General features: G+C 48.4%; 1 non-coding gene across 1 annotated transcript; it reads right to left on the reverse strand.

The window, feature by feature from the left end:
* Positions 1-21,258: 21,258 nt before the first annotated feature.
* LOC134951834 (U1 spliceosomal RNA) lies at positions 21,259-21,428 on the reverse strand. Its single transcript, XR_010184500.1, has one exon. It is a non-coding gene; the product is annotated as a U1 spliceosomal RNA (small nuclear RNA).
* Between the last annotated feature and the right edge of the window lie 1,852 nt (positions 21,429-23,280).

The raw sequence follows: 23,280 nt of genomic DNA on the forward strand, positions 1-23,280 counted from the left end.
TGCGTTACTTCAGTGAAGATCATGAAGTCTTCTGCCACCGCTGAAGTCTCTTTTCTTCTCATACTCACCCGGCTTCTATCTTCCGGCTCTGCGAGGGGGACGGCGGCGCGGCTCTGGGACGGACGGCGAGGGTGAGATCCTGCGTACCAATCCCGCTGGAGCTAATGGTGTCCAGTAGCCTAAGAAGCAGGACCTTGCAACTCGGAGAGTAGGGCTGCTTCTCTCCCCTCAGTCCCTCGATGCAGGGAGTCTGTTGCCAGCAGTGCTCCCTGAAAATTAAAAACCTAACAAAATACTTTCTGTCAGAAAGCTCAGGAGAGCTCCTGAAAAGCACACAGTTTCCACTGGGCACAGTATCAAACTGAGGTATGGAGGAGGGGCATAGAGGGAGGAGCCACTGCACACCCAGAACTAAAGTCTTTCTTAAAGTGCCCATGTCTCCTGCGGAGCCCGTCTATCCCCATGGTCCTTACAGAGTCCCCAGCATCCTCTAGGACGTTAGAGAAAATAGGATTTTAATACCTACCGGTAAATCCTTTTCTCTTAGTCCGTAGAGGATGCTGGGCACCCGTCCCAGTGCGTACTGTGTCTGCAGTTATTAAATGGCCCTTAACTCCAGAACATTTATGTGGAGACAACTTTCCCGACTTGACCATCTTCCTTGGATGTTTTCCCCCTGTGTGACTGCTCCCCTGCCTCGGAGGGTTGCATCCGTGGTCCCTAGGATCCAGTCCTGGATCCCGAACCATCGCCCCTCTAGGAGGTGAGAACTGTGCAGCCGCCAATGGAGTGATATTCTGGTCTTGGAAGACAGGATTATCCTCCGGTGCATGTGTAGGTGGGATCCGGACCACTTGTCCAACAGGTCCCACTGGAACACTCTAGCATGGAACCTGCCAAACTGAATGGCCTCGTAGGCCGCAACCATCTTCCCCAGCAACCGAATGCATTGATGGATTAACACTCTTGCTGGTTTCAGAATTTGTTTGACCAGACTCTGGATCTCCAGAGCCTTTCCACTGGAAGAAAACCTCTTCTGTGTCCAGTATCACTCCCAAAAACAACAACCGCGTCATTGGGACCAACTGCCATTTTGGCAAGTTTAGGAGCCAACCATGTTGTTGAAGAACTGTCAGGGAGAGTGCAATGTTTTGCAACAACTGGTCCCTGGATCTCGCCTTTATCAAGAGATCATCCAAGTACGGGATAATTGTGACTCCTTGCTTGCGAAGGAGAACCATCATTTCCGCCATCACCCTGGTGAAAATCCTCGGAGCCGTGGACAGACCAAACGGCAACGTCTGAAATTGGTAATGACAATACTGAATTGCAAACCTCAGGTAGCTTGATGCAGTGGCTAAACGGAACATGTAAGTAGGCATCCTTATGTCTACCAAAACTATGAAATCTCCTTCCTCCGGACTGGAGATCCCTACCCTGAGAGATTCCATCTTGAAATTGAATTTCTTTAGGTAGAAATTGAGGGATTTCAGATTTCAGATTGGTCTGACTGAGCCTTCCGGCTTCGGGACCACGAAGAGGCTTGAATAAAAGCCTTCTCCCTGCTGACTAAGGCCGATTTGAACAATCGGTGAGGGGGAACGTCTTGAAACCCCAGTTTGTACCCTTGGGACACTATTTGTAAAACCCACGAGTCCAGGTCCAAATTAATCCAGAACTGACTGAAGTGTTTTAGACGTGCCCCCACTGGTGTGGGCTCCTGCAAGAGAGCCCCAGCGTCATGCAGTGGATTTGGCAGAAGCAGAGGACGATCTCTGCTCCTGCGATCTTGAAGAGGCTACAGACCTCTTCCCTCTTCTCCTTCCTCTACCTGCAAAGAAAGGGGAGGGAATCTTAACTTCTTGCATATCTATTGGGCCAAAATGACTGCATTAGATAATGATGCGTCTTCATCCGTTGAGAGGAAACATAGGGCAAGAAGGTTGACTTAGCTGCGGGAGCTGCTGAGATCAAATTAACTAGGCAGTCGCCAAACAAGGCTTCACCTTCATAGGGAAGAGACTCCCTTTCTTCTTGGAGTCAGCATCAGCATTCCCTTGGTGAATCCACAATGCCCTCCTATACGAGACTGCCATGAAATTGGCCCGTGAACTCAAGAGTCCTATATCCCTTGCAGTCGTAAGTATGCTGCAGTGTCCTTGATATGATCCAACGTAAGGAGCATCCCATGTCTCCAGGATATCTATATCGGATGACAAGGTATTCGACCAATTCTTGAATACTACTACTCACCCATGCGCATGTAATGGCAGGTCTAAGTAATGTACCCGTGGTTACATAACTAGAAATAATGTAGCTTCCTGCATACGATCCGCTGGATTTGTGACAGGGCCCCGTGCAGAACAGGGGGTGATTCCCACTTTATTCTGTCCGCGGCAGGAAATGAATAAACAACCGGAAACATTTTGGGGATTTGAAACCATCTTGTCGAGCTGGCCCAGACTTTCTCAAACAGAGATGGAGGAACGTTACATCAGCTTTCATTATATATCTATATATACATACATATAGACCCCTTTGTCAGGAACAGCAGGGTCCTCAGTGATGTTAATATGTCCTTAATATCCACAATCATGTACTGAATGCTCCTTGCCAATATTGGATCTAATCAGGAAATATTATGGTCGACATAGGAATCAGTATCCAAGTCAGTATCAGTGTGTAGTAACTGGGCAAAATAACATTTTTGCGGGGCCTGAGGGAAAAGAAGCATAGCCATGAACATCACATCTTTTCTCTACGTCTGTGTCTGGGACACAGATTTATCCAACCTCACTCTGATATTACTGAAACTTTCACCCAGTCAGTTATTGGTGGTGCCAACAGGGCCACCATCATATGTCTGCATTCCTAATATAGTTTCCTCTTGGGAAAAACATTCAGCCACCGACATGTTGACACACATGTACCAAGTACCCACAGACACATCGGCTTATGGGGGATAGACCTACAGTAAATCTGTCAGAGGGACAGATGGGATTTTTCAGCTCACAACCCAGCGTCAAAAGTACAGTCTGGGAAATAATAAACTCTATAGTGATAGACTTGTAACGCTCTATAGATGTGCTGGTGAGGTGAGGAAGAAGCCCCGCCGCTGTAATGGCACGCTTCTGTCCCGCTCAGAAACAAATAAATTAATTACGCTGGTGGGGTAAGGACAGTGCCCAGGCACTAATGTCCACTTTTGCCAGCCTTTTGTGAGGAATTTATGCTGCCCAGGGTGCCCCCCCCCTTAACGCCCTGCACCCTGCAGTGCCTGTGTTTGTGTGGGAGCATGGCGCACAGCATTCCGCTCGCTGCGTGGTACCTCAGAATGCCATCTGTTCTTCTGCTACTCGCCTGTCTTCTGACTTCTGGCTCTGTAAGGGGGTGACGGCAGGCTACGAGAGTGGGCATCTAGGCGTACCCAGCGATCAGCACCCTCAGGAGCTAATGGTGTCCTGTCAGCCAGAAGTAGAGCCATTGAACTCACTAGAAGTTGGTCATACTTCTCTCCCCTAAGTCCCACGAAGCAGGGAGACTGTTGCCAGCAGCCTCCCTGAAAATAAGAAAAACTAACATAAGTCTTTTCAGAGAGACTCAGTAGAGCTCCCCTGTAGTGCATCCAGTCTCACTGGGCACAATTCTAAAACTGGAGTCTGGAGGAGGGGCATAGAGGGAGGAGACAGTTCACACCCTTTGAAAGTCTTAAAGTGCCCATGTCTCCTGCGGATCCCGTCTATACCCCATGGTTCTTAATGTGATCCCAGCATCCTCTAGGACGTATGAGAAAACAAATAACGCACACACGAGGAGAGAACAAAGGAAGCTATAAGGAGGGGAGGGGAGGGGAGGGGGGGGGGGGGTAAGGTAAGGTAGTAAAGGCATATTGGATAAACTACAACCTTATACATATTCATTAATGTACCAGTAGTTAGAAGTAGAAGAGCTCTAACAGAAACCACAAAGCTTATCTAAAGCCACACCACACTGGATATGCCCAATCTCATTTGATCTTTGAAGCAAAGCAGTATTGGACTTTGTTACTACCAAGCAGTCTCCCATCCATGTATTATCAGATTCTTTAGGTGTTTTTAAACTACCAACACCCTTTTCTTGGTACATTTAATTTTTACACGTATTCTTTTATGTACCAGAAGTTAGAAGTAGAAAAGCTCTAACAGAAACCACGAGCTCATCTACAGTCACAGCACACTGGATTTGCCCAATCTCTCCTGATCATGGAAGCTGAGCAGTGTTGGTCCTGGTTTTAGTACTTGGATGGGAGACCACCAGGAAATACCAGGAGCTGTGTGTATTTTTACAATACCAACACCGTTCTCTTGATGCATTCCATTTTGAAACATTGGGGCAGATCTATTAAGCCTGGTGAACTGATAAAGTGCAAGGTGATAAAGTACCAGCCAGTCAGCTCCTAACTGTCATTTCTCTGACGTCCTAGTGGATGCTGGGAACTCCGTAAGGACCATGGGGAATAGCGGCTCCGCAGGAGACTGGGCACATCTAAAGAAAGCTTTAGGATCACCTGGTGTGCACTGGCTCCTCCCCCTATGACCCTCCTCCAAGCCTCAGTTAGATTTCTGTGCCCGACGAGAAGGGTGCACACTAGGGGCTCTCCTGAGCTCTTTGTGAAAGTTTTAGTTTAGGTTTATTATTTTCAGTGAGACCTGCTGGCAACAGGCTCACTGCATCGAGGGACTAAGGGGAGAAGAAGCGAACTCACCTGCGTGCAGAGTGGATTGGGCTTCTTAGGCTACTGGACATTAGCTCCAGAGGGACGATCACAGGTTCAGCCTGGATGGGTCACCGGAGCCGCGCCGCCGTCCCCCTTACAGAGCCAGAAGAGCTAAGAGGTCCGGAAAAATCGGCGGCAGAAGACGATCCTGTCTTCAGATAAGGTAGCGCACAGCACCGCAGCTGTGCGCCATTGCTCTCAGCACACTTCACACTCCGGTCACTGAGGGTGCAGGGCGCTGGGGGGGGCAGCGCCCTGAGACGCAATAAAATCGATAAAAAAACCTTATATGGCTAAAATAAATGCATCACATATAACTCCTGGGCTATATGGATGCATTTAACCCCTGCCAAAACATACAGAAAAAGGATGATAAGGACGCCGAGAAAGGGGCGGAGCCTATCTCCTCAGCACACTGGCGCCATTTTCCCTCACAGCTCAGTTGGAGGGAAGCTCCCTGGCTCTCCCCTGCAGTCACTACACTACAGAAAGGGGTTAAAAAAGAGAGGGGGGCACAAATTAGGCGCAGTATATAACAATACAGCAGCTATAAAGGGAAAAACACTTATATAAGGTTATCCCTGTATATATATAGCGCTCTGGTGTGTGCTGGCAAACTCTCCCTCTGTCTCCCCAAAGGGCTAGTGGGGTCCTGTCCTCTATCAGAGCATTCCCTGTGTGTGTGCTGTGTGTCGGTACGTTGGTGTCGACATGTATGAGGAGAAAAATGATGAGGAGACGGAGTAGAGTGTCTGAAATAGTGTTGTCACCCCCTAGGGGGTCGACACCTGAGTGGATGTACTGTTGAAATTGCGTGACAGTGTCAGCTTTGTATAAAAGACAGTGGTTGACATGAGACAGCCGGCTACTCAGCTTGTGCATGTCCAGACGTCTCATACAGGGGCCCTAAAGCGCCCGTTACCTCAGATACAGACGCCGACAGGGGTACTGACTCCTGTGTCGACGGTGAAGAGACAACCGTGATTTCCAATAGGGCCACACATTGCATGATTGAGGCAATGGAAAAAGTTTACACTTTTCTGATAATATGAATACCACCAAAAAAAGGGGTATTATGTTTGGTGAGGAAAAACTTCCTGTAGTTTTCCTGAATCTGAGAAATAAAATGAGGTGTGTGATGATGCGTGGGTTTCCCCCCGATAACAATTGATATTTTCTAAAAAGTTATTGGCAGTATACCTTTTCCCGCCAGAGGTTAGGGTGCGTTGGGAAACACCCCCTAGGGTGGATAAAGCGCTCACACGCTTGTAAAAACAAGGGCTCTACCCTCTCCTGAGATGGCCGCCCTTAAGGATCCTGCTGATAGAAAGCAGGAGCGTATCCTAAAATGTAATTACACACATACTGGTGTTATACTGCGACCAGCAATCGCCTCAGCCTGGATGTGCAGTGCTGGGTTGGCGTGGTCGGATTCCCTGACTGGAAATATGATATCCTAGATAAGGACAGTATATTATTGCCTATAGAGCAATTAAAAGATGCATTTCTATATATGCAGGATGCACAGCGGAATATTTGCCGACTGGCATCAAGTATAAGTGCGTTGTCCAATTATTCCAGTAAAGTGGTCAGGTGATGCGGATTCCAAACGGCATTTGGAAGTATTGCCTTAAAAGAGGGGATGTACCCCAGGTCGCCTCTCAAAATAAGACGCCGTATTATCAGGCGCAGTCCTGGTTGGCAGGCGGACAAAAGGGTTCCTCTTTTCTGCTCGTGACAGAGGGAGAGGAAAATGGCTGCAGAGATCAGCCAGTTCCAAGGAACAGAAACCCTTTTCCGCCGCTGCCAAGCCCTCAGTATGACGCTAGGGCTTTACAAGTTCAGGCACGGTGGGGTCCCGTTCTCAATGAATTTCAGTGCGCAGTGGGCTCACTCGCAAGTAGACCCCTGGATCCTTCAGATAATATTTCAGGGGTACAAATTGGAATTCGAGACGTATTCCCCTCGCCGTTTCCAAAAGTCTGTTTTACCGACGTCTCCCGCTGACAGGGAGGCAGTTTTGGAAGCCATTCACAAGCTGTATTCCCAGCAGGTGATAATCAAGGTACCCCTCCTGCAACAGGGAACGGGGTATTATTCCACACTATTGTGGTACCGAAGCCAGACGGCTCGGTGAGACCGATTTTAAAATCTAAAATCTAAAATCTTTGAACACTTGCATACAGAGGTTCAAATTCAAAATTGAGTCACTCAGAGCAGTGATTGCAAACCTGGAAGAAGGGGACTACATGATGTCTCGGGACATCAAGGAGGCTTACCTTCATGTCAAAATTTACCCTTCTCACCAAGGGTATTTCAGGTTATGGTACAGAACTGTATCAGTTCGGACGCTGCCGTAGGGATGGTCCACGGCACCCCGGGTCTTTACTGAAGTAATGACCGAAATGATGATATTCCTTCGAAGGAAGGGAATTTTAGTTATCCTTTACTTGGACGATTCCCTGATAAGGGTAAGATCCAGGGAACAGTTGGAGATCGGTGTAGCACTAGATCAGGTAGTGTTGCGGCAGCACGATTGGATTTTCAATATTCCAAAATCACAGCTGGTTCCGACGACTTGTCTTCTGTTCCTAGGGATGATTCTGGACATAGTCCAGAAAGAAGGTGCTTCTCCCGGAGGAGAAAGCCAGGGAGTTATCCGAGCTAGTCAGGAACCTCCAAAAACCGAACCAAGTCTCAGTGCATCAATGCACAAGGGTTCTGGGTAAAAATGGTGGCTTCCTACGAAGCAATCCCATTCGGCAGATTCCACGCACAGTGGAACCTTCTGGACAAATGGTCCGGGTCGCATCTTCAGATGCTTCAGCGGATAACCCTGTCACCAGGGACAAGGGTATCCCTCCTGTGGTGGTTGCAGAGTGCTCATCTTCTAGAGGGCCGCAGATTCGGCATTCGGGACTGGGTCCTGGTGGCCACGGATGCCAGCCTGCGAGGCTGGGGAGCAGTCACACAGGGAAGGAATTTCCAGGGCTTATGGTCAAGCCTGGAGACATCTCTTCATATAAACATTCTGGAACTAAGGGCCATTTACAATGCCCTAAGTCAAGCAAAACCCCTGCTTCAGGGTCAGGCGGTATTGATCCAATCGGACAACATCACGTCAGTCGCCCACGTAAACAGACAGGGCGGCACGAGAAGCAGGAGGGCAATGGCAGAAGCTGCAAGGATTTTCGCTGGGCGGAAAATCATGTGATAGCACTGTCAGCAGTGTTCATTCCGGGAGTGGACAACTGGGAAGCAGACTTCCTCAGCAGACACGACCTTCACCCGGGAGAGTGGGGACTTCACCCAGAAGTCTTCCACCTGATTGTAAACCGTTGGGAAAAACAAAAGGTGGACATAATGGCGTCCCGTCTAAACAAAAAACTAGACAGATATTGCGCCAGGTCAAGGGACCCTCAGGCAATAGCGGTGGACGCTCTGGTAACACCGTGGGTGTACCAGTCAGTGTATGTGTTCCCTCCTCTGCCCCTCGTACCAAAAGTACTGAGAATCATAAGAAGGAGAGGAGTAAGAACTATACTCGTGGTTCCGGATTGGCCAAGAAGGACTTGGTATCCGGAACTTCAAGAGATGCTCACGGACGAACCGTGGCCTCTACCTCTAAGAAAGGACCTGCTCCAGCAGGGGCCTTGTCTGTTCCAAGACTTACCGCGGCTGCGTTTGACGGCATGGCGGTTGAACGCCGGATCCTGAAGATCCCTACCCTGGTCAAGGCCAGGAAAGACGTAACCGCAAAACATTATCACCGCATTTGGCGAAAATATGTTGCGTGGAGTGAGGCCAAGAAGGCCCCTACAGAGGAATTTCAACTGGGTCGTTTCCTCCATTTCCTGCAAACAGGACTGTCTATGGGCCTAAAATTAGGGTCCATTAAGGTTCAAATTTCGGCCCTGTCGATTTTCTTCCAAAAAGAACTGGCTTCAGTGCCTGAAGTTCAGACATTTGTAAAAGGGGTACTGCATATACAGTCTCCTTTTGTGCCTCCAGTGGCACCTTGGGGATCTCAATGTTGTGTTGAGTTTCCTAAAGTCACATTGGTTTGAACCACTCACCACTGTGGACTTAAAATATCTCACATGGAAGTGACGAGTTAGCCCTGGTTTCAGCCAGGCGGGTGTCAGAATTGGCGGCTTTATCATATAAAAGCCCTTACTTAATATTTCATTCTGAAAGGGCAGAATTGAGGACTCGTCCTCAAATTTTCTACCTAAGGTGGTTTCTGCATTTCACATGAACCAACCTATTGTGGTACCTGCGGCTACTAAGGACTTGGAGGATTCCAAGTTGCTTGACGTGGTCAGGACCCTGAAAATACATGTTTCCAGGACGGCTGGAGTCAGAAAATCTGACTCGCTGTTTATCCTGTATGCACCCAACAAACTGGGTGCTCCTGCTTCTAAGCAGACGATTGCTCGTTGGATTTGTAGTACAATTCAGCTTGCACATTCTGTGGCAGGCCTGCCACAGCCAAAAATCTTAAAATGCCCACTCCACAAGGAAGGTGGGCTCATCTTGGGCAGCTGCCCGAGGGGTCTCGGCTTTACAACTTTGCCGAGCAGTTACTTGGTCAAGAGCAAATACGTTTGTAAAATTCTACAAAGTTGATATCTTGGCTGAGGAGGACCTGGAGTTCTCTCATTCGGTGCTGCAGAGTCATCCGCACTCTCCCGCCCGTTTGGGAGTTTTGGTATAATCCCCATGGTCCTTACGGAGTTCCCAGCATCCACCAGGACGTCAGAGAAAATAAGAATTTACTTACCGATAATTCTATTTCTCGTAGTCCGTAGTGGATGCTGGGCGCCCATCCCAAGTGCGGATTGTCTGCAATACTGGTACATAATTATTGTTACCAAAAAATTCGGGTTATTGTTGTAGTGAGCCATCTTTTCTAGAGGCTCCTCTATTATCATGCTGTTAACTGGGTTCAGATCACAAGTTGTACAGTGTGATTGGTGTGGCTGGTATGAGTCTTACCCGGGATTCAAAATCCTTCCTTATTGTGTACGCTCGTCCGGGCACAGTATCCTAACTGAGGCTTGGAGGAGGGTCATAGGGGGAGGAGCCAGTGCACACCAGGTGATCCTAAAGCTTTCTTTAGATGTGCCCAGTCTCCTGCGGAGCCGCTATTCCCCATGGTCCTTACGGAGTTCCCAGCATCCACTACGGACTACGAGAAATAGAATTATCAGTAAGTAAATTCTTATTTTTTCAAACCCAGCCTGTGACATGGCAATTAGGAGCTGATTGGCTGGTACTTTATCACCATGCAAATTATCATTCCACCAGGTTTAATAAATCGGCCGCTTATTCATTTATGTACTAGTAGTTAGAAGTAGAAGAACTCTAACAGAAACCACTAAGCTCATCTACAGCCACACCACACTGTATATGCCCAATATCACCTGATCTTAGGCCTGGTTTGTTCTTGGATGTGAGACCACCTGGGAATACCAGGTGCTGTAGGTAGTTTTATACTACCAACACCGTTCTCTTGATGCATTCTATTTTGAAACTTATTCATTGATGTAGAAGTTAGAAACAGCAAAAATCATCTACAGCCGCATCACACTGGATATGTCCAATCTCATCTGATGTTGGAAGCTAAGCAGTGTTGTGCCTGGTTAGTTTTTGGATTTCAGGTCCTGCCTTCTGGTTTGGCCACGGCACCTCGGAAATTCACCAAGGTCATGGCCGTGATGACGACCCTTCACCATCCGTGGACCAGGGAGGAATCTCTCCTCCCGATAAACATTCTGGAATTGCAGGCAGTGTTCAATTCATTGACACTGGCCCTGCCTCTAGTACAGAACAGGCCTGTTCAAGTACAATTGGACAACGCCACCACGGTAGTGTACACAAATCATCAAGGCGGCACTCGAAATTGCATAGCAAAGCTGGAAGTATCAAAAATCCTCAGCTGGGTAGAACGTCATCTGCCAGCAATATCGGCAGTGTTCATTCCCGGAGTCCTCAACTGGGAAGCGGATTTCCTCAGTCGTCAGGACGTTCACGCTGGAGAGTGGAGAGGCTGCAGCAGAAATATCTGCACTGGTGTCAGTAGGTGACTGAGGCAGGGATGACTGGGAGATAGTGGGTGACTGAAGCATGTATGAGTGGGAGATAGTGGGTGACTGAGGCCGGGGTGACTGGGAGATAGTGGGTGACAGGGAGATAGTGGGTTACTGAGGGTGGGGTGATAGGAAGGGGTTGGGTAAGTATGGGAAGAAAGTGGGTGACAGGGATAATAAATGACTAAGGCAGGGGTGATAGGGAGATAGTGGATGACTGTGGCAGGGGTGACAGGGACAGTAAGAGACTGAGGCAGGGTTGACAGGGATAGTGGGTGACTGAAGCAGGGGTGATAGAGTGACAGTGGGTGACTGAGGCAGGGGTGACAGGGATAGTGGGTGACTGAGGCAGGGGTCGCAGGTATAGTGGTTGACTGAGGCAGCGGTGACTGGGAGATAGTGGGTAACTGAGGCAGGGGTGACAGGGAAAGTGTGCGACTCAGGCAGGGGTGATAGGGAGATAGTGGGCAGCATATCTCTGCCTCACTGCAGCAGCACATCCCTGCAACGTTGACAGCAACACATCCCTGCAACATTGACGGCAGCACATCCCTGCCTCATTGACGGCAGCACATCCCTGCCTCACTTATAGCAGCACATCCCTGCCTCGCTGACAGCAGCACATCCCTGCTTCACTGACAGCAGCACATCACTGCTTCACTGACAGCAGCACATCCCTGCCTCACTGGCAGCAGCACATCCCTGCTTTACTGACAGCTGTATATAGGGCCTAATTAAGACCTGATCCCTGCTGTGCATATTCACACAACAGGAGATCAGGTCTGAAGTGCGTGTGTGCTGGTGCCACAGTGCACCGGCACATGCCAGAGATGCGATCAGCATCTCTGCCCAGTGAGCGCCTCTGCCTGATTGACAGGTAGAGGCGGTCACTGGGCAGGAGGAGTCGGGCCAGCGGCGTTGTGCCGCCATTTTGGGGGCACAGTCAGGACAACGCAGACATGACCGGACCGTATGGGGGCGGGGCCGTGACGGCTGTGTGACCCGGACAGCAACGGGCCTTATTTACTAAAATCTCAGATAAATTTTATGGCATTTATGTGCAGTCTAGTTTGCACAGTTGATAGAGTGTTGATCTTGCACTATCAATGTAAGCCTCACATAGGTTTGATACACATGTAAGTTTGTTTTTATTTTACTACATTGTGGTTTGTGGCTCTATACCATGTAATGCATGTCTTTTAACAGTAGTCAAGTCTTCCAATGTGCTTGTTAGTGAAACCCAATACATAGCTTTATTTTATTTTGTTTCTTCAAATATTACATAGTAACATAGTAACATAGTATCTGAGGTTGAAAAAAGACAATTGTCCATCGATTTCAACCTATTTGTGGTGTCCTATGCATGATGATTTTACTAAAATTTCTGACTGATGCTGCTGTCAGCCATTGCATTTGATCCCTATTTATAGTAACTATAATGCATGACTATGCACCATACCCCTGGATATCCTTATCCAATAGGAATTTATCTAACCCATTCTTAAAAGGTGTTGACAGATTCCGCCATTACAACTCCCTCGGGCAGGGAATTCCAAACACGTATTGTCCTTACCGTGAAAAAGCCTTTACGCTGTATTGTGCGGAATCTCCTCTCCTCTAACCTGAGCGAGTGTCCACGAGTCCTCTGTGTTGATCTAACCAGAAACAGGTCCCGCGCAAGCTCTGTGTATTGTCCCCTTATATATTTGTAGATGTTGATCATATCCCCTCTTAGTCTCCGCTTTTCCAATGTAAACATGCCTAGTCTTTCAAGCCTTTCCTTGTATTCCATCATCTCCATGCCCTTAATTAGTTTGGTCGCCCTCCTCTGTACCTTTTCAAGCTCCAGGATATCCTTTTTGTAGTACGGTGCCCAGAACTGTACACAGTATTCAAGGTGTGGCCTCACTAGTGATTTATATAACGGGAGTATAATACTCTCGTCCCTAGCATCAATACCCCGTTTTATGCATGCTAATATCTTATTAGCCTTCTTTGCTGCAGTCCTACTTTGGGTACTACTGCTTAGCTTGCTATCTATGAGGACACCTAAGTCCTTTTCCAGTACAGAATCCCCTAATTTTACCCCATTTAGTAGGTAGGCATATGTCTTATAATAAAAATGTTTATATATTGGAAAAAAAAGTTATAAGATTTTCAATGACACAAGTACATCCAAGTTGCAGATTATGGATTGTGAAGGACAAATCAACCATATAAACAATTTAAGCAATTTAAATTGCATGCAGGTAGTAGAATATCAAACTCCTTGGATGAAAGTTGGTCGTAATAAACTAGGATAGAAAAGAATAAAGTAGAAAATAAGATTTTAAACCTACCGGTAAATCTTTTTCTCGTAGTCCGTAGAGGATGCTGGGGACTCCGTAAGGACCATGGGGATAGACGGGCTCCGCAGGAGACATGGGCACTTTAAGAAAGACTTTAGTTCTGGGTGTGCACTGGCTCCTCCCTCTATGCCCCTCTATGCCACAGTTAGAGAAACTGTGCCCAGAGGAGACTGACAGTATGAGGAAAGGATTTTGTTAATCCAGGGCAAGATTCATACCAGCCACACCAATCACACCGTATAACTTGTGATAAACTACCCAGTTATGAGTACGAAAAAACAACATACTGTAGCATCAGTGCAGGACCGATGCAACTCTAACATAACCCTTATTGAAGCAATAACTATATACAAGTATTGCAGAAGTAGTCCGCACTTGGGACGGTCGCCCAGCATCCTCTACGGACTTCGAGAAAAAGATTTACCGGTAGGTTTAAAATCTTATTTTCTCTAACGTCCTAGAGGATGCTGGGGACTCCGTAAGGACCATGGGGATTATACCAAAGCTCCAAAACGGGCGGGAGAGTGCGGATGACTCTGCAGCACCGATTGAGCAAACATGAGTTCCTCCTCAGCCAGGGTATCAAACTTATAGTATTTTGAAAAGGTGTTTGAACCTGACCAAGTAGCAGCTCGACACAGCTGTAGTGCCGAGACCCCTCGGGCAGCCGCCCAAGAAGAGCCCACTTTCCTCGTGGAATGGGCCTAGACCGATTTCGGTAACTGCAATCCAGCCATAGAATGCGCTTGCTGAATCGTGTTACAAATCCAGCGAGCAATAGCCTGCTTTGAAGCAGGGGCACCAATCTTGTTGGTTGCATACAGGACAAACAGCGCTTCAGTTTTCCTGACACTAGCCGTCCTGGCCACGTAAATTTTCAAAGCCCTGACCACATCAAGTAACTCGGAATCCTCCAAGTCACGCGTAGCCAAAGGCACCACAATAGGTTGGTTCATATGAAAAGATGAGACCACTTTTGGTAGGAATTGAGGACGGGTCCGCAATTCCGCTCTATCCACATGGTACACCAAATATGGGCTTTTATGTGACAAAGCCGCTAATTCCGACACTCGCCTAGCCGAAGCCAAGGCTAATAACATGACCACCTTCCATGTGAGATATTTTAACTCCACCGTTTTAAGTGGTTCAAACCAGTGTGATTTTAGAAAACTTAACACCACGTTAAGGTCCCAAGGTGCCACCGGAGGCACAAAAGGAGGCTGAATATGCAGCACTCCTTTTACAAAAGTCTGAACTTCTGGAAGAGAAACCAATTCTTTTTGAAAGAAAATGGATAAGGCCGAAATCTGGACCTTAATAGAGCCTAATTTTAGGCCCAAATTCACTCCAGTTTGTAGGAAGTGAAGGAAACGGCCCAGATGGAATTCTTCCGTAGGAGCATTCCTGGCCTCACACCAAGAAACATAATTTCGCCATATACGGTGTAATGTTTTGACGTTACATCCTTCCTAGCCTTTATCAGCGTAGGGATGACCTCAACCGGAATGCCTTTCACTGCTAGGATCCGGCATTCAACCGCCATGCCGTCAAACGCAGCCGCGGTAAGTCTTGGAACAGACAGGGCCCCTGATGCAACAGGTCCTGTCTTAGAGGAAGAGGCCACGGATCTTCTGTGAGCATTTCCTGCAGATCCGGATACCAGGTCCTCCGTGGCCAATCTGGAACAATGAGGACTGTTCTCACTTTTCTTTGTCTTATTATCCTTAACACCTTGGGTATGAGAGGAAGAGGAGGAAATACATAGACCGGCCGGAACACCCACAGTGTCACTAGGGTGTCTACAGCTACTGCCTGAGGGTCTCTTGACCTTGCGCAATACCTCTGTAGCTTTTTGTTGAGCCGGGACGCCATCATGTCCATCTGTGGCAGTTCCTACCGACTTGTAATCTGTGCAAAGACTTCCTGATGAAGTCCCCACTCTCCCGGATGTAGGTCGTGTCTGCTGAGGAAGTCTGCTTCCCAGTTGTCCACTCCCAGAATGAACACTGCTGACAGTGCGCTTGCGTGATTCTCCACCCAGCGAAGAATTCTGGTGGCTTGTGCCATCGCCACTCTGCTCCTTGTGCCGCCTTGGCGGTTTACATGAGCCACTGTGGTGACGTTGTCTGACTGGATCAGAACCGGTTGGTCGCGAAGTAAGGTCTCCGCTTGACGTAGGGCATTGTATATGGCCCCTAGTTTCAGGATGTTGATGTGAAGACAAGTCTCTTGACTTGACCAAAGACCTTGGATATTTCTTCCCTGTGTGACTGCTCCCCAACCTTGGAGGCTTGCCTCTGTGGTCACCAGGATCCAGTCCTGAATGCCGAATCTGCGTCACTCGAGAAGGTGAGCACTCTGCAGCCACCACAGGAGTGATACCCTGACCCTGGGGGACAGGGTGATCAACCAATGCATCTGTAAATGTGACCCAGACCACTTGTCCAGTAGGTCCCATTGGAAAGTCCTCGCATGGAACCTGCCGAATGGAATGGCTTCGTATGATGCCACCATCTTTCCCAGGAATCGAGTACAGTGATGCACTGAAACAAGTTTTGGTTTCAATAGGTTCCTGACAAGAGTCATGAGTTCCTGGGCCTTTCCTATCGGGAGATAAACTCTCTTCTGGTCTGTGTCCAGAATCATGCCCAAGAAAGACAGACGAGTCGTAGAAACCAACTGCGACTTTGGGATATTGAAAATCCAGCCGTGTTGCTGTAACACTTTCAGTGAAAGTGATACGCTGTTCAGCAACTGCTCTCTTGATCTCGCTTTTATGAGATCGCTCAAGTACGGGATAATTGTGACACCTTGCTTACGCAGGAGAACCATCATTTCCGCCATTACCTTGGTGAAAATTCTCTGGGCCGTGGAGAGACCAAACAGCAACGTCTGAAATTGGCAATGACAGTCCTGTACCGCAAATCTGAGGTACGCCTGATGAGGTGGATAAATGGGGACATGAAGGTATGCATCCTGTACACAAATGCGGACAACAGGTGTCAAGCCGTGTGTTGCCTTTGTCAAGCTGTAATAAGTAGGGATAAGGACGTTAACCACCTCGGAACATCCTCCCTTATACGACACCTGCAGCGCATTCATCATAAGTCAGTGACAAGTTCAAAAACTTTGGATGACAGCGGAAGCAGTCCACTGACCACTAAATCCCTTCCTCTTGTAACCAAGCTCCTGCAAACCACACCACCAACTCCCTCAGTGTCAATTTCCTCCTTAGACAGGAAAGCCAATAGTCCTGCAGGCCATGTCACTGGCAAGTCTGACGAGTCCTCTCCTGCCTGGGATTCCTCCGATGCATCCTTGAGTGTAACGCCTACTGCTGCTGGCGCTGCTGTTGTTGCTGCTGGGAGTCGATCGTCATCCCAGAGGGGAAGTCGGAAGACCACTTGTACTACTTCCAGTAGGCAATTGACTGTCCAACAGTCCTTTGCGAGGAAGATGAAATATCACAGCAGTCATCCTGCTGCAAAGCGGATAACTAAGGTCTTGTCAGCCTGGGTGGTGAGAAACGTGGTTCCGGTATCCATCGTTAATTCAGAGGCAACTAGAGACTTGATTGAGGTACTGTGTCCCCGGTACCAAATGCCATCTAGGTTCCATTTCTCTAGGCAGGCGATACCGAAAATGTACACAGACCTCAGAAAAAGAGAGTCAACAGTGTCCTAAAAAATGCAGTTGTACCCAAGGTCCACTAGTCCACATGTCCGTGGTTAAGTGGAGCAGGGCAGACTCAGGACTATAGGACTGTGACAGTCCACTGGGTAGATGTATTGCCTGCCGCAGCAAGAACAGCAGCGGCGGCACCAGTAGCAGCATCTCGCAAATGCCAACTCGTTCCTAGGCAGACTACGCTTTGTATCACCGCTTTCCATAAGAGGCACACAGCTGACAACCTCTTACGGAAACTGAGGAACATCATCGCAGAATGGCTTACCCCAATTGGACTCTCCTGGGGATTTGTGACATCTGACAACGCCACCAATATTGTGCGTGCATTACATCTGGGCAAATTCCAGCACGTCCCATGTTTTGCACATACATTGAATTTGGTGGTGCAGAATTATTTAAAAAAACGACAGGGGCGTGCAAGAGATGCTGTCGGTGGCCCGAAGAATTGCGGGCCACTTTCTGCATTCAGCCACCGCGTGCCGAAGACTGGAGCACCACCAAACATTCCTGCACCTGCCCTGCCATCCTCTGAAGCAAGAGGTGGTAACGAGGTGGAATTCAACCCTCTTTATGCTTCAGAGGATGGAGGAGCAGCAAAAGGCCATTCAAGCCTATACATCTACCCACGATATAGACAAAGGAGGGGGAATGCACCTGACTCAAGCGCAGTGGAGAATGATTTCAACGTTGTGTAAGGTTCTGCAACCCTTTGAACTTGCCACACGTGAAGTCAGTTCAGACACTGCCAGCCTGAGTCAGGTCATTCCCCTCATCAGGCTTTTGCAGAAGAAGCTGGAGACATTGAAGGAGGAGCTAAAACAGAGCGATTCCACTAGGCATGTGGGACTTGTGGATGGAGCCCTTAATTCGCTTAACCAGGATTCAATCTGTTGAAATCAGAGCAATACATTTTGGCCACCGTGCTCGATCCTAGATTTAAAACCTACATTGTATCTCTCTTTCCGGCAGACACAAGTCTGCAGAGGTTCAAAGACCTGCTGGTGAGAAAATTGTCAAGTCAAGCGGAACGTGACCCGTCAACAGCTCCTCCTTCACATTCTCCCGCAACTGGGGGTGCAAGGAAAAGGCTAAGAATTCCAAGCCCACCCGCTGGCGGTGATGCAGGGCAGTTTGGAGTGAGGGCTGACATCTGGTCCGGACTGAAGGACCTGGCAACGATTACTGACATGTCGTCTACTGTCACTACATATGATTCTGTCACCTTTGAAAGAATGGTGGAGGATTATATGAGTGACCGCATCCAGGTAGGCACGTCAGACAGTCCGTATGTATACTGGCAGGAAAAAGAGGCAATTTGGAGGCCCTTGCACAAACTGGCTTTATTCTACCTAAGTTGCCCTCCCTCCAGTGTGTACTCCAAAAGAGTGTTTAGTGCAGCCGCTCACCTTGTCAGCAATCGGCGTACGAGGTTACTTCCAGAAAATGTGGAGAAGATGATGATCATCAAAATGAATTATAATCAATTCCTCCGTGGAGACATTTACCAGCAATTGCCTCCAGAAAGTACACAGGGATCTGAGATGGTGGATTCCAGTGGGGACGAATTAATAATATGTGAGGGGGGCGATGTACACAGTGAAAGGGGTGAGGAATCGGAGAATGATGAGGTGGACATCTTGCCTCTGTAGAGCCAGTTTGTGCAAGGAGAGATTGATTGCTTCTTTTTTGGTGGGGACCCAAACCAACCAGTCATTTCAGTCAGCCGTGTGGCAGACCCTGTTGCTGAAATGATGGGTTCGTCAATGTTTTTCTTTTCAATCTAAGCCCCTGCAGTTTTCTGTAAGAATCTGCTTCGCTATGATGATCAACAAGTCACAAGGGCAAACACTCAGGGCTGGAGGTGTAGATCTTAGGACCAGCTGCTACAAGCATGGCAAAGGTGTCACTATCATTGGTGACACCCAGAGAGGCAGCGAGGGAGATTGTAATGCAGTGCGCGCAGATAAGCAGCGCAATGGTAAAAAGGAGGCATGGTCTCATAGGTAGGGGTGTGGCCTGTTTTCCTGAATCTCCATTTTGTTGCTCCGGGTATCCCGGGGGTTGAGTGCTGCACCCGGGGACTAGTGTGTGAGTGGTGCTGGCTCCTGCACAGTGACAGAAACTGGGTGTTGCACGTAATGTTACAGTGAAACACCCATATTCTGTCACTGAAGAGGAGCCGGCACTTTGGTGTCACCCCCCTTGGCGGGTGACACTCGGGTGTGGGCAGCAACCCCGTTGTGATGCCACTGACCCATGGGAAGCTTTATGTGGCTTACACATGTGTTAGTAGCCCCAAGCATCTTTTGTGTTAGTCCCTGAAGAAAAACTTCAAATATTTACAAATACATTTTGTAATCAATGGGCCTAATTCAGTAAGGATTGCAAATTCTGCTAAGTAACAGAATTTGCAATCCTTTGGTTCGCATGCTGGGGCCACCCAGCATGCCGCCTCCCTTCTTGACCACGCTGAAATTGCAGTCTCAGTGCAGTTCAGCGAGATCATAAAAAATGGGTTAGCCTCCTGTTGGTGCAGACTGTATGTGTGCGCAGGAAGCCTCCACCATTTTTGTGATCGCAGCTGCTGCATGTGATGTCATGCAGCAGCTCTGACCACGCCTCCTGTTTCTCCGTTGCCGACCCCATTTTGTAGCCCTGCCCATGCACCACTCCATCTCTGACTTGGAAATGGATTGTTGCTGACCCCCCCCCCCCAGCACCGATTGACAGTCAGAAGCGATCGCATTATCTGCGGGGTGCCGCAGAAAATGCAGGCGCATGCGTATGCTCTTAGCAATTTTTGCAGTTGGATTGCTTATTGCGATTGCAATCCAACCTGAATCAGGCTCTATTACCTATCACAATGCACTGCGGGTAGTACAAAATGGGGTTAATATAAGAGAAAACCCCCCCAGAGCTGTGCTCCTTAACTGTCCCTGGTGGCTAGAGGAGCGGCTGCCCAGTAATCAGTGTCCACGCCAGTGCGCACATGGCCCACCCCCTACAGCCACGCTGGATCACGGTATAGTGTAGGCACAGAAGTCCCTTACCTCCCTTTCATCAGCGGCCTCGTGATCCCGGAGGGCGGTGTGTGTGTGACTGACCTTAGGAAGAAACCGGAGCCTCCGCTGCAGTGACCCAGCAACCAGGGCACGGGAGTATACTGCGCCGCTGGGAGTGATGGAGCTGCAGTAAAGATGTCTATTAGACCTAACCTGCTGCAGCCCTTGTAGATTCTTATAAAAAAAGTTCTTCTTTTCTTGTCAAAATTAATAGCTAAGAATAGGCTGCCTGAGGCAGCCCCCTGTTAAGTGGCCTGCTACTGAAGGCACCAACTACAAACTGAGCTCCCTGTTCATGGAAGCGAGGTTATAGAGCAGGGGGCGCTGAGCATCTTGGGAACAGTCAAAAGCTTTGAGCCTGTTGGTGCCTCAGATCAAGATCCTACTCTACACCCCAATGTGAATCCTTGTGGAGTCCAGTGTACCCCACAGAAGAAATGAATGTGTCACACCCATTGGCAGCAACATTAGAATAGCTGCTGATGGGCACAATTGAGAAAGGAAGGGGGGAAAACATTTGAATCCAGCACATACATGTAATTTGAATATGTAATTTGTACCTTCCTACTTTAAAATGTAATGGATGAACCTCACCCTGTGAGAACTATCTTCATGATCAAGAGATCTCATACGCAAGAAAAGCATGTGTTGGGATAGGGCTGTGGAGGGCGGCTGCTCGAGCACACCCCCGTCAAGTTAAGGAGATTCAACTGAGGAAGCACAAGGGAACTCTTGTCTGGGGACAACAACTGCAGGGAGACCACATCTTTTCAGATGAAAATGAGAGGGCGGAAGGCTGCCTAATACTGAAGCACCCTCAAACATCAAACCATATGCAACAACTAGTACAAGCATTCCTGGGGAAAGGTCTGCAGCAGACGGATTTGCATACGGTGATGTCATCCAAGCAGTGGGCCAAAGTTGGCTGGAACCCTCATCTGCATATGAAAAGAGATAAGGGGCGCTTGGATGACCCCTAGTTCGCATTGAACACCCCCCACCCTCCTTTGGTGTGGGGCTCATGTTGGCCATGCCCCAGCCCCTGAAGCATTCAAGCTGATTTCTTGCAGCAGCTGGGCACTGTAACAGCTCCAGAGCTGCTCTGTAAGGCAAATAAAAGGGTGTGGGCCCTGCAACACCACCTGTAGTTCGCATTGTGCGTTGGAAGGCACAAAGTAAGCAGACGGGAGAAGTCAGGATAGTGCGCAAGGGCATAGAAGGGAGGGGCTCAAGAAAAGAGAAGTGGAAACAGACAGCAAACTAGGCTGGAGAGAGACCTGAGACAATGAGATCTAAATTATACCAGAGCCAACCAGGGGAAAGCACAAATGCAGTCCCCCCCCCCCCCCACCACAAATTATGCAGTCGAGATTCCCACATTTGGGGAAATCACAGAGGTCAGAATACCCAGAATGCAATGAATGAACCTCACCCTGGGAAAACAATCTTCATGACCATGGTATCACCTAAGCAAAATAAGTATGATTTGAGATAGGGCTGGGGAGGGCCGCTGCTCAGGCACACCTCCGTCAAGTAAAGGAGATTCAACTGAGGCAGCACAAGGGAACTCTCATCTGGGGACAACAACTGCAGGGAGAACACATTTTCAGATGAATGTGTGAGGGCAGAAGGCTGCCTAATACTGAAGCACCCCCCAAACAACAAACCAAATGCAACAACTAGTGCAAGCATTCCTGGGGGAAGGCCTGCAGCAGATGGATTCGCATATGGTGATGTCATCCAAGCAATGGGTATAGTTGGCTGCAACCCTCGTCTGCATATGAAAAGAGAAAATGGTCACGCAGGGCATGGCGGCCTTTGTGGGGTTGCGCTTGGATGACCCCTAGATCGCTTTATACACCCCCATCAGTGTGGGGCTCATGTTGGCCATGCCCCAGCCCCTGAAGCATTCAAGCTGATTTCTTGCAGCAGCTGGACCCAGTAACAGCTCCAGAGTTGCTCTACAAGACAAGTAAAAGGGTGTGAGCCATGCAGCACCACCTGTAGTTTGCATACACACATATATAGGACAGCATCTCTTATATGCCTCAGGGGCAATAAAATAGTATCCTTATCTAGGGTATCCGTCCATGCCGCTACAGCACTACACATACACACCCAGGCCGACGCAATTGCCGGTCTGAGTAAGGTACCTGAATGTGTATAAATGGACTTCAGGGTAATCTCCTGTTTGCGGTCAGCAGACTCTTTGAGGGTAGCCGTATCCTGGGACGGGAGGGCTAACTTCTTGGATAAGCGTGTTAATGCTTTGTCCACCCAAGGGGAGGATTCCCATCGTAACCTATCCGTTGATGGGAAAGGATACGCCATAAGAATCCTTTTGGAAATCTGCAGGAGATTCCCAAGCTTTTTCACATAACTCGTTCAGCTCGTGTGAGGGGAAAAGGTTACCTCAGGCTTCTTTCCCTTGTACATATGTACCCTCTTGTCAGGGATAGGGGGCTCCTCTGTGATGTGCAAAACATCTTTTATTGCCATAATCATATATCAAATGTATTTTGCCAATTTTGGCTGTAACTTTGCATCATCGTAATCGACACTGGAGTCAGAATCCGTGTCGGTATCTGTGTCAACAATCTGGATAGTGGGCACTTATGAGACCCTGACAGTCCCTACGACATAGGATCAGGCATGGGTTGAGACCCTGACTGTCCCAAAGCTTCAGCCTTGTCTAATCTTTTGTGCAATGAGTTTACACTAGCATTTAAAACATTCCACATATCCATCCAATCAGGTGTCGGCGGAGACACCACATTCATTTGCTCCCGCTCCTCTCTAATATAGCCTTCTTCCTCAGACATGTCGACACACGCGTACCGACACACCACACACACAGGGAATGCTTTTACTGAAGACATTTCCCCCACAAGGCCCTTTGGCAGAGCTGGCCCTAACCAATATGATGCCCTAGGCAAGATTTTGCCTGGTGCCCCCTAGCACCACCGCTGGTTCCGCCTCTGACCTTGCACCTCTTTCCCAGCACCATCAACCCTCACCCATAACAGTACTTATTTTGGTGTTTGTACCCCCTATATTTTAAACAGGAACAGTTCGCACATTTGGCGCACAGTCCAAAAAGGGGTGTGTTTTTGCTGGCAATGGGCATGTCCACACAATAGTACCCCCAATTAAAATTCCGCCACACAGTACTGCAATTTTATTCACATTTGATCACGCGATAGTGTCCATAATTCACATTACATCCCACAGTATCATCACTTTACCTTATAAACGTTACTTCTCACAGTAGTGCTCCTTATTCACATTACATCACACTGAATTGCTCCTTATTTACATTACACCACACCCTATTG

Source organism: Pseudophryne corroboree, chromosome 8 (assembly GCF_028390025.1).
Source record: "Pseudophryne corroboree isolate aPseCor3 chromosome 8, aPseCor3.hap2, whole genome shotgun sequence".
Classification (NCBI taxonomy): domain Eukaryota; kingdom Metazoa; phylum Chordata; class Amphibia; order Anura; family Myobatrachidae; genus Pseudophryne; species Pseudophryne corroboree.